Raw genomic sequence first — 13,591 nt, forward strand, 5'->3', positions numbered from 1 at the left:
AGGCTATATTGAAGCTCTAGTTGGAAATCTAATTGCTCAGGGAGAGAGCAGAACAGGAAAAGAATAGGCCTAAAGGTACAGTCAAGATATTCCTAGAGAGGGTGGCCTCTTAAACAAGGCAATTGAGACAAGTGGTTGATTAATCAGTGAAGTCACTTAAAGCCAAGAATTATAAAAAGACATATAAAAGGGCCATATGCAGTGGCTCATGCCTATAATCCCAGCACTGTGGGAGACCAAAGCAGGCCAGTTGGAGACCAGTCAGGGCCACATGGCAAAACCCTATCTCAACAACAACAACAAAAAAAAAATTAGCCAGGCATTGTGGCTCTACTCAGGGCAATGAGATGGGAGGATCACTTAAGCTAAGCTAAGAAGTTCTAGGCTGCAGTGAGCCGTGATTGTGCCACTGCCCTTCAGCCTGGGTGACAGAGCAAGACCTTGTCTCAAAGAAAATAAATAAAAATAAAAATAAGAAACATATTAATGTACTTTCATTGAATTCTCTTTTAATGTGAGACCAAGGCCTCTGCTTTACGTGTGGATCTGTTGGTTGGAGTTTAGCTTTGTCTTTTAGCCGTAGAACACCATTTACAGTTTCCAGTTTCAGCTTCATTGAGCAGTAGATGGTAATGTAATCTCAACATAAAATGCATCTAATTGTAAAGGATTTTTTTTTCTTGGTCTTGGTGTTCATCTAATTTGACTGCAATTTTTCTTTAAGCTGTCAGTCATCATGGAGCTTTTCCAAAGCACTCATCTTAATTTTCATAGAAATAACTCTTTTTTAGCCTCATATTTCTTAGTTTGCATCATACTGGTTAAATTACATAATTAAAACAGCAAAAGCAATTGCATAAACAGTATTAGAATAAGCCACTAAGCACAGAGCTCAGTTGACATGCACAGACCTATTTGAGATTAGCTCATGTGCAAGGGGTCTTCAGCCCTGAACTGTGGAGGGGAAGGACAGGGAGACTTCTGACGATCTGATTTGCAGAGAAGAAGAGAGCCTCCTGTAATCCAGTGAGTTAGTTAAGTAACATTAATTGCTTCTACTATACATTCAAATGACTAGTGAGGTAAAAGGAGAAGTTGTTGGTCAAGAAAAGGTATGTTAGAAAAGTGACCAGGAAACCAACTGAATCCAGAAGAGAGTTCTTCAAGAGAAGGGAGTGTTATTGATAGGACTACTGAGAAGGCAAGTAAAATAAAGCCTAATAGAAGGCCATAAAATTAATAGAGTAGGGATGAGGTGGAAAATTGCGAGAGTATGGGAGATAAATGGTAAAAGTAAAATACGAAAAGAGGTGTGGTAAGGGTGAACTTTGGTTTCAATATGTTTGGCTGAGAAGGGAGATAAAATTGGGTGTAGCTTCAATAGAGGAAACTAGGTTAAAATAAAGTTTGCCTTTTGGTTTTGAGTCTTGGCTTCATTTGATTTTTGGTTTTTGGCTTGTTTGGACAGCGTATAGTTAACAGTGTTTGGAAAGGAACCAGTGGAGCGGGATAGGTTAAAGATAGGAAGTGGTACATTTAAGAACAGATTCTAAGAAGCCAAAGGAGGGTCTGCCTCAGTCATTAAAATGTATGGACCACTATTTCTTATGGCAATATCTTATCATACAGTAGTTCATTTTCCACATTAAAGGCTCAATAAATTATTAAACAAATGATCTAAAGAAGATATTTGAAAGGATTGCCTAGATAACTGAACAAGAAATTTGTGTGAGGGCCTAAGGTCTTGTGTGCTTGTATTAATTTACTTTGATTAAATGGGTACACTCAAAAAATTGGCATGAGTATATGATGCTATCCCCAACAAAGAATCTGCAAGACAATACCTATGTATGATATTTAAGAAGAGAAACTAATTCTGCTCTGAAAAGAGTAATTGGTCCATTAAAATTCTTTTTATGTTAATTGTTAGACATGATACTTACTAAGTAGTTTATGATATATGCAAATATTTAATAATGTTAAATGGATGTAGAATGTAAAGTGGTATAAACAATATAGTCACTGGAATGTTAAAATATTTATAGAAAATCTTTTATTGTATCTTACTACTTTAGGTAATTAGATGAAGAGAGAAAATAAGTATCTTTTAATAACCCATGATAATTTATTCTCTTCAGGATAATGATGCTTTCTACTCATTTGCAATCTTTAATGTTGCTGAGCATATCTAAGATCATAAGAGCTGTTTTCTAAGAGGAGTGAATTGATATTACACCATACCAGAGGAGGGCAAGATCCCTAAAACTGGAACTGCCATTGCATACATTTCTCCTGTCCTCTTTCTCTCCCACCTTCAGTAATCAATCAAGTGCACTTTCTAGTTGATCTCAGATGTGACTAGCATGATGTGTTTTATTTGTATTTCTTTTCCTTTGAGAAATTTTAAAAGCTTCACAAACAACATCTAATAAGTCTCTTAAAAACACTTAAAAAATAGGCATCTCAACATTTTTTTTACTAATCATGTCTAGCACTGTGCCTGGTACATAGTAAGCACTGAATAAATTTTTACTGAGTAAGTGAATCAACTTGGCAAACAAGATGGAATCTATTTTCACCCCTGCCATATGTCAAAATAAAAAGCAGAGGAATTCATAAGTTAAATGTTAGAAAGAGAGAGATAAGAAGAAAAAAAAAATCTAGAGGAAAATATAGGATAAAATTTATCTGATTTAAAATGTAGCACAACTTTCTAAGTAGAGAAGCATTAGAAAAAAATGGCAAAGGAAAACAAGCAAAATAGACTACTTGAAAATTAAACTGTTGAATTTCAAACAATACTAAAAAATTTTAAAGCAAACAGGTAAGGAAATATTTGTATAGATTAAATAAATTGCATAAGTTAAAACTTTATGTTAAATAACTTTATGTACATTGTTGAAAACACTAAGGTAATTAAAGAATTACAAAGTTAATAAACAGATAATTCATAAAGTAGAAACAACTACTTTCTACTTATATAGACAACTATGTAAGATTTTAAATCTCATTAGTAATTAAAGAAATGGAAACTAATAATCTTTTATCACTAATAAAATTAGCAAAGTTTTAAAAAGGTTTTTATTAAAATTAATTCAATATGGTAAAAAATTTAAAAGATATGCTGCAAAGAGAACTATAAATTGATACACATTTTCTGGAAAGCAAATTGGCAATACAATCAGGCACCATGAAATATTCAGGCTCTTATTTAGTAAATTCCCTTCTAGGAAACTATCCATACAAAGTAGTCTGGATTTCAGTGAAACATTTTTTCTTGCAAAGATAATCATCACAAAAATAGCTATTGTAGGGGAAAAAAATAAAAACAACCTAAATGTTGAACTATTGAAGAATAGTTCAGTAAGTTATGGTATAAAGAGTAGAATATTAACCGGCAATTACAGCTGGTATGGAAGGAAGAACAGATTTGAGGCACATGTAAGAGGTTAGGTGCTAGGCATGTTTTATGAAGCATGTACAGGGCATCCAATTAGACATATATGGCTTTCGATCTGGATTAAAGATATAGAATTGAGAGCTATTAGTATATAAGCTTTAGAGGGAGTGGATAAAATTTCTCAGAAAAAGTATGCACAATAAGAAGAGTTGATAAGCTCTAGAAAATTGTTAACATGAAAAGACAAGAAAGTTAATGGCACAGAGGCAAAATAATCAAGGCAGAATGAGACCCAGAAGCCAAGGCAGGAGTTTGAAAAACAAGAGAAAGGAAAATTCTATCATTCACTGCAGAGAGGTTAAACATGGTACATATTGAAAAGTGTTCAATAGACATAGCAAACGGAAGATTCATGTTATATTCAGGGAGAGCAATTGCAGAGGTGGAAAGGGTTGAGGAGTGACTTAGTGCAGAGGAGATGGAGACATGAAACATAAACTACTCTGTCAGCAGCTTAGATTGATGGGAAGTGAAGAGATGACACAGGATGGAAATAAGAGTCAAAGAAAGCTTTTCGAAACTGCTGAGGGGAAGATCAGTGATGGGAAGAGGAATGACAAGGAACAGCTCCCTGAAGTGTTATAAGGAATTAAATCTAGAGCTTATAAAAAGACTGGTTTTAGACATGCTGGGATCACTGCCCATTCATTTTTTTCTGGTCTAGATAAACATAGGTGAATTTGTCATTAAAATATTAAATTGCATTCTATTGTAGGCAATAACAATTTCTATTGTTTAGACATGTGACTTTTTATATAAATTTAGGAAATTGCTTAACTTCATGATTTCAAAAATTATCTATATCCAAATGGGATAATATATTTGAAAACACTGTGTAAAATACAAAGAGCTACATAACTTCCAGCAGTATAGTCATTGAGAATGATTTGAAAAATATATATAATTTTCTCCTTTACTCTATACCTAAATAATAATAATAGGTCCCGGGTTATGTGTTTCTTTTGGAAGACATTCACTCTTTTTGCCTTTCTTCTATTTCTTCAAAATACCCTCCAAATCACTTTTTGCTTTCTATCGTATAGCCCACTTTTTTCTGCACTACTCTAACAATCTTTTAACAGTTCTCTACTTTGCAAATTTCTGTCCCTAGAATCTATCCTGAATACTGTAGCTTAAACTCAATTTTCCTGAAACACTGACTGTAACTTCACTATTCTATTCACAGTTTCCCAGTGGTTTTCCCAAACTCTACCCTGCATGTAAAGGTAAAGTTTACATTTCTTAGCCTGATAGTCAAGGTACCCTATAATCTAGTTTTCATTTTTCTCTTCAACCTTTTCTCCAACTTCTATATAGCATCTATCTATCTTCTACGTTGGTCAAATTGGTGTGTTCTTTTTGCTTGAAAGTCATATGGATGGGCCATATATTGTTTAAAAATTTGGGCACTGCGCAATATTAGGAGACACCATTCACCTGCAATGTGATTGGTGCCCAGTAGGGTTGTGCACTGCACAACTCATATAAATGTAAGTGTGGCTCCTATTTCACAGTAGAAATATCATAGCTTCTGTCCTCCTTTCACATCATAACCTGCAGCTGAACTACTATTTCAATTTTTTAAAAACCTACATATAATAAAATTGTAATAATGAGATCAAGTTTAAACTCATGAACCCAGGATGCAAAGCTTTCTTTGAGCTAACCTGCTGTAACCATCTAACCTTATTCTCAACATAAATTATCCATTATAAGTGATTCTACAATTAAGTCTCTACATATAGAATGCTTCTAGATGATTTCATTCTCTTTCTTTCCTTCAAACATATTTAATTCCCACCTTTTTCTAACAATGCAAAAACAATTCATCCTTCTTTAATCAAAACAGCTTTCACTGTCTCCACAAAATCTTCAATAATTATTCTATTCCACAATCATTCTTTCTTTCTTGACTTACTATTAAGGTTATAATCTGTGCTGAAATATTTAACACTTGGATAATATCATTCCTTATGCCACGCATTTCGTCAACCACTAACTAGACTGTGATTCCTCAGTGGTTGAAATATCAGCTTTTCTATCAGTTATATCCCTTGAAAATAATATAAAGCCATACAATACATGTTTGTGGATTTGCTATTTTCACTTAGATTTAAACAATTTTAAAGGTAAATCTTGTGTTAATCTGTGAAGTCCTTAAAGAGTTAATTTAATCTCTGTAATTTATAGTGTGATTTTATAGGTTTTTACTACAAAAACTGTCTGCTCCTATGCATCAGGCTTTCTTATCATTTGTATTTGTGTTTCATGGGAAACTAGGCCCTCATTCCTTATCTTGTGTGATTATGAAATCCAAGCAGAGCCAATGACTGTCTTTCTTGGAATATGAGAAAGGCTGCTTGTGCCTTTCTTGACCACCATGTGAAAAATACCTTCTTGAAAAATGGAGTGAAATGGACACAGAAAGAATAGAGAGATGAAGAGAGAGGGAACTGTAAGGACATTCTTTGAGCTCCTCAATCTTTTTTTTTTTTTTTTTTTTTAATATATATTTGAAAAAATAGAGACGGGGTTTCTCCATGTTAGTCAGGTTGATCTCGAACTCTCAACCTCAGGTGATCTGCCCGGCCTCCCAAAGTGCTGGGATTACAGGTGTGAGCCACTGCACCCAGCCAAGCTCCTCAATCTTTATACTTGAGATCAACTGTGTCCCTGGACTATGAATTTATGTAATCCAGTAAATTCCCCTTTTAGAGACTAAACCAGCTTGGATTGCGTTTCTGTTATTTTGCACCTGAAAGGGATCTGATGCATACATATATAATTTCATCCTATTATCTTGCATTTTGTATATAGAAGACACTATGCTAGGTAATATGAATGATATTCATCCATATGGGCAAATAGCCCATATTCTTCCCTCAAGTTACTTACAATCTAATGAAATAGGATGTGTGCAGATAATAGCATAGGACAATACATGATGGATGCCACATGAGAAATACAAAGGGCTATAGAAATTTTGATAAAGGATCCATCTCTTTTGCCTGGAGGGATCACAGAGGCTCCATATAGAAGGTGACATTAGAAATGGTGCAAGGACAGTGCAAAGCTTTCTCAAAAAATGATGAAAGGTCTAATAATATGGGAATTTTGGTTTTGTATAATGAGGATTAGAGATTAAGTTAGAAATATAAGTTAGGGCCAAATTGTGGATAAGGTTAACAACAAGTAAGATAAGGCACATGAACTTCATTCAATAGGAAAAAGGGAGCCATGATAGGAAAATGGTAAAAAAATATTGTAAAATGCACATAATATTGAAAAAATAAAATTGGAGTTAGTATGTAGCACCAGAACTTGGAAGATTTGATAGTGTGAATTATAACATTTGTAAATGTTCTGAACAAATCTTCTTTGTTCATAATGTTTTCTTAAATATCAATGTCAATGTCTGTCAACCAAATATATTTCTACAGAACCGTACCCCACAACTATGAAGAAGTTAATATGAAGAAATTTAAATTAGTATGTGCCTTGTCAAGATTTCAATTATTTATAGTATCTGTATTCTTCAAAGATTAATCCTTTGCCCAAAACCATAAAGCATTAAGTTCTAGGACTGAGTTTGGATCATTTTTTAGTACTTTAAAGTATGTTTGTAACTTTATCCATTTAACTCAAGGGTGGGGATTATTACATTTGGAATTTCCATAGGCTTGAAGGTAGAGCACATTCTTTGGGTTGTATTATTCAGGTATTTTTAGAAAATAGATTATCTTAGTTCATTGTCCTTTATCCAGTTATACTTTGCACTCAGGAGACTGGGATTTGTACTGTATGCACGCACTTAGAAAGGAGCTGAGAGAATTCCTCTTTCACCATGTTGTGGGTAGTAAATGACATGCTGGGCAGCACCAGCCGAGTAAAGAAGCAAACTTCCCACAGAATCATGAGACAGCCACATCTGTAATTCGGGTGTAGCCACGGTCACATGCTAAGCCTTTGCTCTGGAGGAGTTAAATAGGACTCTTTCCCAGAACTTCTGAGAACAGCCATGTCAGGGTTCCACTTGTCCTTCCTGATGCCAAGTATTTGATGACTAGTGGCTCAGAGACTCAGAAAGATCTCTTCTACCTAGCAGCTGCTGTCTGGCCCCAGTGCACTTAGCAACAGCCATGCTGCTCTGTGACAAAGAAATGTCTTCATATGGAGAACCAGGACCCGCTTTAATAATCTTGAGAAAAATAAAGAATTACATTACATTTTGTTTTCTCTACTGATAGAGTCATGGAAACTTATTATATGCCCTTTAGAAAGATTTCCACTTAAAGAATTTCCACTTAAAAGTTTTATGTGAAAAGAGTAATTGTCAGGTATCTGAGGAGGAAAAAAAAAAGAAAAAACAGCTACTGGTAATCTTCTCTCCTTAAAGACTGACTGAATAAAAACATCAAATAGGAATTTTTATATTGAATTTGCAATGCAAGCCTGAAAAGCTAAACATGTTTCAAATTTGAGAGTCTCCGTAAAGCAATTATATCTGATGTGAATTCAGTAAATAACATTTATTATATACATCTGATTCTAATCTTCTGTTGTGACTTAAGATTACAATTCACTTAGGATTACACTGAGGCTGGGAGAAAAAGCAATAGAGGGTATGAAATTTTAGGGGCAAGGTACCTGAGAGAGAGTGTTGTTTCTTAGGAGTGGTTCTTCAGGGAATAGTGGCTATATTGTTGCTAGCATGCCTAAAGGGCTTCTTCCTTTTGTTTATTTCTTTTAGTTCCCATGTACTCATCTATGTGAGTATTAATAAATTACTCTTTGCTTAAGCACACCATGTAAGAGCATATTTTCCCCATAGCCTGGAACATTGCCACCACTACCACAAGATGAAACAAGCATGAAAGATTGAGAAGTGCTGTGATAAAGCAACATTCTTCTTTATTTTCTTTGCTCTTCAGATAATGATGACTCTGGGGAAGGGAGAGGAACTCCAGAACTACTTTGTTCTCTTCAAAGCCTGAGCCTTAGGAGAAAAAGTAAGATGGCCAGACACCTCTCAAACCAAGGGGCCTCAAAACACACCAGCCCTGTGCCTATGTCCTTATTTTATCATATTGATGATACTAAGTTCAAAAATCCCTTACTTAAAAAAAATAGCTATGGGCAAAGATAGAAAAAAAAAAATAAAACCCACATAGAAAACAAACCCACTGCCAGGCATGGTGGCTCACGCCTGTAATGCCAGTACTATGAGGGATCGAGGCAAGCTGATCATCTGAGGTCAGGAGTTCGAGAGTAGCCTGACCAGCATGGTGAAACCCTGTCTATACTAAAAATACAAAAATTAGTCAGGCATGGTGACGTGCGCCTGTAATCCCAGCTACTCAGGAGGCTGAGGCAGGAGAATCGCTTGAACCCGGGCGTGGAAGCAGCAGTGAGTCGAGATTGTACCGCTATACTCTACTCCAGCCTGGGCAACAAGAGGGAAACTCCATCTCACAAAAAGAAAAATAAATAAATAAATAAAGGAAAACAAACCCACCGTAATGACGACATTTAAATCAAGACCTCAGTTCGTTTTAAAGTACATTTCTTCTTGGACAATGCAGAATTTTAAGTGTACAAGAGGAAAAATAGGAATGAAAGGGAATTAAAAACCTCTGGATTCTCATCAAGCAAATACTGTAAATGAAGGGAGCATATCTTTGCAGTTGTTGGATGTACATAGATAAGTAAAGGTTTACTAGAGTTTCCTGTTAATTGGCCATCTGGTTTCTAGTAAACACTGTCAGTAAGAGCATGTGGAGAGAATGTAAGGGCTGTTGATATGCAAGGTGATAAGTACCTGGCACACAGAAAGGAGATAAGAAATGGGGAAGGACTTTATCCAGGAAAGTAAGCTTACCCGTGTCAAGGCTCTGCCTATCCATGGCTCATCAGGATCTGGCCTGCCTAACTCCAACCAACTCTGCACACCTGGTGGCCTTGAATAAGTAATCTTGCCTTTCGTGTCCTTGTTTACTCACTTGTGAAGTGAGTAAAATGAATTAGATTATCTCTTCTTCTTTTTTTTTTTTTTAACACTAACCTAATTGAAGTTATGAGTTTGAAATGAAAAATTAGTTTGTCATATTTATATCTTTTTATAAGGTTTGTTATCTAGGTAAACATGTTTCATAAGGGTTAGTTGTACATGTCATTTTATGACCCAGGTATTAAGCCCAGTACCCAATAGTTATCTTTTCTGCTCCTCTCCCTTCTCCTCAAGTAGGCTCCAGTGTCTGTTATTTCCTTTTTTATGTTGATAAATTATGATTTAGCTCTCACTTATGAGTGAGAACATGTGGCATTTGTTTTTCTGTTCCTGCCTTAGTTTGCTAAGGGTAACAGCCTCCAGCTCCATCTATGTTCTTCCAAAAAACATGATCTTGTTCTTTTCTATATATCTTTTTTAGCTGAATATCTATGTGTGCATGTGAATATACATAATTTTCTAGGTCGTTTTAGATCTAGTAATTTCTCATGTGTTTGTTTTTGTTTCTGTGTTAGGATCTCATTTTGTCACCCGGGCTGGAGTGCAGTGGCATGACCTCAGCTCACTACAGCCTCCACCTCCCATGTACAAGCAATCCTCTTGCTTTAGCCCCAAAGTAGCTGGGACTACAGGTGCACACCCCCACGCCTGACTAATTTTTATATTTTTTTGCAGAGACGAAGTTTCACCATGTTGCCTAGGATGGTCTCACACTCCTGAGCTCAAGTGATCCATTTGCCTTGGCTTCCCAAAATGCTGGGATTACAGGCTTGAGCCACTGTGCTGGATGATCTCATGTTTTCTCTAATTGATCATATTCCCTTATGTACCTTTGTCATCTCTAAATAGAACATACTAGCCCTTAAATTGTCTCTTACTGCTCAGGTCTATAATATCTTTCCCACAGTCAAACTATGTTAACCCACTTCAGTTTTAACTCAACCAGTCAATCCTATAAGAAGTATTATGGAGGCGTTAAAGAGGACAATCTCGTGTTTAGGATATGATAGCAGAAAAGCTTCACAGCTATGGATGATTTTAGGACAGCTTATGAATACAATTGTAAGATGGTTCAGAATAGATACAGTTAAATATTATACATGCCACTATATTTTCCTCACAATTTTTTGATGCTGATTAAACACATGAGCCTTATTTGCCAGAATTCCCTCAGAGTCCATGAAACAAATTTCCTCTTGCTGATTAGGTGGTTTATTTTGAATTACTGCTGGCAAGGTTTGGAGGTATGATTACTCTTCTTTGAATCTTGAACGGATGAAAGATTGCCAAGTTGAGCTTTTTTTTTAAAAAAAAATAAAGTTTGTATCATGAAAAACTGTTGGTAGTGATATTAAAATCTTAATACACTAAGTTCTATAATAGCTGGATGTCTTTTTATTATAAACAATATTTTAAAAAAGCAACCTTAAAGCTTTGTGTATTATTTACACAAACACATAGTATCATTTATTTTTGTATTTATTCTTGTGTCTTTTTTTTTTTTTTTTTTTAGCTTTGGGGGAAAAATGTGAGACAAGAATTTATTGCCTCATGAAGCTGGAAGTCCAAGAGTTAAACTAGTGGATTGAGCTGCTAAAGGTGTGTATCCAGAGCCCTTTCTCTATGACTCTGCACTCCAGCACAGTCTTAATTAGAAGACAGTAGTGGGCGGGCACGGTGACTCACACCTGTAATTCCAACACTTTGAGAGGCTGAGGTGGGTGGATCACCTGAGGTTGGGAGTTCGAGACCAGTCTGAACATGGAGAAACCCCATCTCTACTAAAAATACAAAATTAGCCAGGCTTGGTGGCAGATGCCTGTAATCCCAACTACTTGGGAGGCTGAGGCAGGAGAATTGCTTGAACCCAGGAGGTGGAGGTTGAGGTGAGCCAAGATTATACCACTGCACTCCAGCCTGGGAAACGAGCAAAACTCCATCTCAAAAAAAAAAAAAAAAAAAAAAAAAAAAGAAGACCAGTAGTAATGTACCTTTGTGTGGGAATTTACTACGGAGTAGCTGCATAGCTGGTTCCTGAAAAAAGCAGGCTCTATGTCACTTGATAAAGTTTTAATGGGACAGCACTGGCTGCTCACTTTATGAGAGTTGGAAAGTCAAAGCTTCTGGCTGTGGAGGGAGGGGTCTTTCAAATGGCCAGGTGGTCTCAAGAGAAATCAGAAGATAACCCCTAACAGATTTGCTAAGGAGGGTTTTTTACACTTTTGTTTGTGCATATGTAGGTACCAGTGACTTCAACTTTCAAATAGTCAGCTGCATGACTTAAAAGTTATTGAAAGATATTTCATATAAATTTTACCTTCTATTCTATTACATGTTTTGCAAATGTAACACCAGTAGCTACTTTACCTTCTTCTTGATATACCAATATTATTTTTTATATGTAACTACTTAATGAGTAAACATGACTGTTCATATTGTCTCCTTTTGGAGGCAAAGAAACACAATTATCAACCATCTCAGTTACAATTTATAATAGGTGGGCTTGGCTAAACTCTGAGGAATATAAGGTCTGCTTTGTTGAATGAGTGATGAATAAATTCATGAATCTCTCATATCCTATCCCTTTTTATGATCATCCAAGGGTTTCTGCTTCCAGTCCTTTGAAATACCAGCAATCTTTTTTTTTTTTTTTTTTTTTTTTTTTTTGAGACGGAGTTTCGCTCTTGTTGCCCAGGCTGGAGTGCAATGGCGCGATCTCGGCTCACCGCAACCTCCGCCTCCTGGGCTCAGGCAATTCTCCTGCCTCAGCCTCCTGAGTAGCTTGGATTACAGGCATGCACCACCACGCCCAGCTAGTTTTTTGTATTTTTAGTAGAGACGGGGTTTCACCATGTTGACCAGGATGGTCTCGATCTCTCAACCTCGTGATCCACCCGCCTCGGCCTCCCAAAGTGCTGGGATTACAGGCTTGAGCCACCGTGCCCGGCCGCAATCTTTTTTTTTTCTTGAGACATAGTCTCGCTCTGTCACCCAGGCTGGAGTGCAGTGGCATGATCTTGGCTCACTGCAACCTCTGCCTCCCGGGTTCCAGTGATCCTTGTGCCTCATCCTCCCGAATTGCTGGGACTACAGGCACATGCCACCCTACCTGGCTAATTTTTGTATTTTTATTAAAGATGGGGTTTCAGCATATTGGACAGGCTGGTCTCGAACTCCTGATCTCATGATCTGCCCACCTCAGCCTTCCAAAGTGCTGGTATTACAGGCATGAGCCACAGCGCCTGGCCTGGCAACCATTTTCTTTAATCAAATGTTTACCTGTTTGACCAGATGGAATGAGAACATTGATTCTCATCAATACATCTAATCCTATTTATAATAACTTGGTTTGTATTTTGAGGTACAAATGATGAAGTATATTCATATTCATCTCATTTAATCCTCAAAAAAAAAAAAAAATCCCCAAGCCTCACACTGTGCTTGATACACAGTCACCACTCAATCAATACTTGTCAGATCAATGGATGAAGTAAAGAATGAATGCAAGCTTTTAATCCCTATTTTATAGTTCAGAAAACAGACTCAGACCATCTGAGTAACTGGCCTGAATTCAAAGAGTTAAACACAGGCTGAGTCAGGGCTCAAATTCTTCTGGCCTTCAAGCCATTCCTTTCCCATCCTGCAGCTGCCTAGACTTGAAGAGAAAGCACCACGAAAAATTTCAAGAACAAATAGAATTGATGGGAGCCAAATAGGAAGTAGGATATTGTGTCAGTTTCTTAGGGCTGAGATAACAAAGTACCACAAACTAAGCGGCTTAAAACAATAGAAATTTATTCCCACATAGCTTTGCAGACCTTAAGTCCAAATCAAGATACCATCCAGGCTGGTTTCTTTCAGGGGACGCAGGGAAAGAATCTGTTCTCTGGCTCTCTCCCGGCCTCCGATGGTTGCCAGCAATCCTGGTGTTACTTGGCTTGCAGCCGCACCCTCTGATCTCTGCCACTGTCATCACATGGCATTCTGCTCTGTGTGTCTCTGTCCTCTGTTCTAAGGACACCAGTGATTTTCTTATAAAAGGACCCATGATTGGATTTAGATATGACCTCATCTTTGTTTACATCTTAATTACATCTGTAAAGACCCTGCTTCCAAATAAGGTT

At 36.6% G+C, this 13,591-nt stretch overlaps 1 protein-coding gene across 4 annotated transcripts in view; it reads left to right on the top strand.

Annotated features, from left to right (window-relative positions):
• Positions 1–13,591, top strand: part of LOC101039884 (vitamin K-dependent protein S-like) — a 752,700-nt gene that overhangs the window by 6,332 nt on the left and 732,777 nt on the right. For all 4 annotated transcript variants that reach the window (XM_074405626.1, XM_074405629.1, XM_074405627.1 and 1 more), the window contains exons 3-4: positions 8,392–8,469; positions 10,981–11,066. The gene's annotated coding sequence lies outside the window, so the exon portion shown is untranslated. The remainder of the gene's footprint in view (positions 1–8,391; positions 8,470–10,980; positions 11,067–13,591) is intronic.

This window comes from Saimiri boliviensis, chromosome 9 (genome assembly GCF_048565385.1).
Source record: "Saimiri boliviensis isolate mSaiBol1 chromosome 9, mSaiBol1.pri, whole genome shotgun sequence".
Lineage (NCBI taxonomy): Eukaryota > Metazoa > Chordata > Mammalia > Primates > Cebidae > Saimiri > Saimiri boliviensis.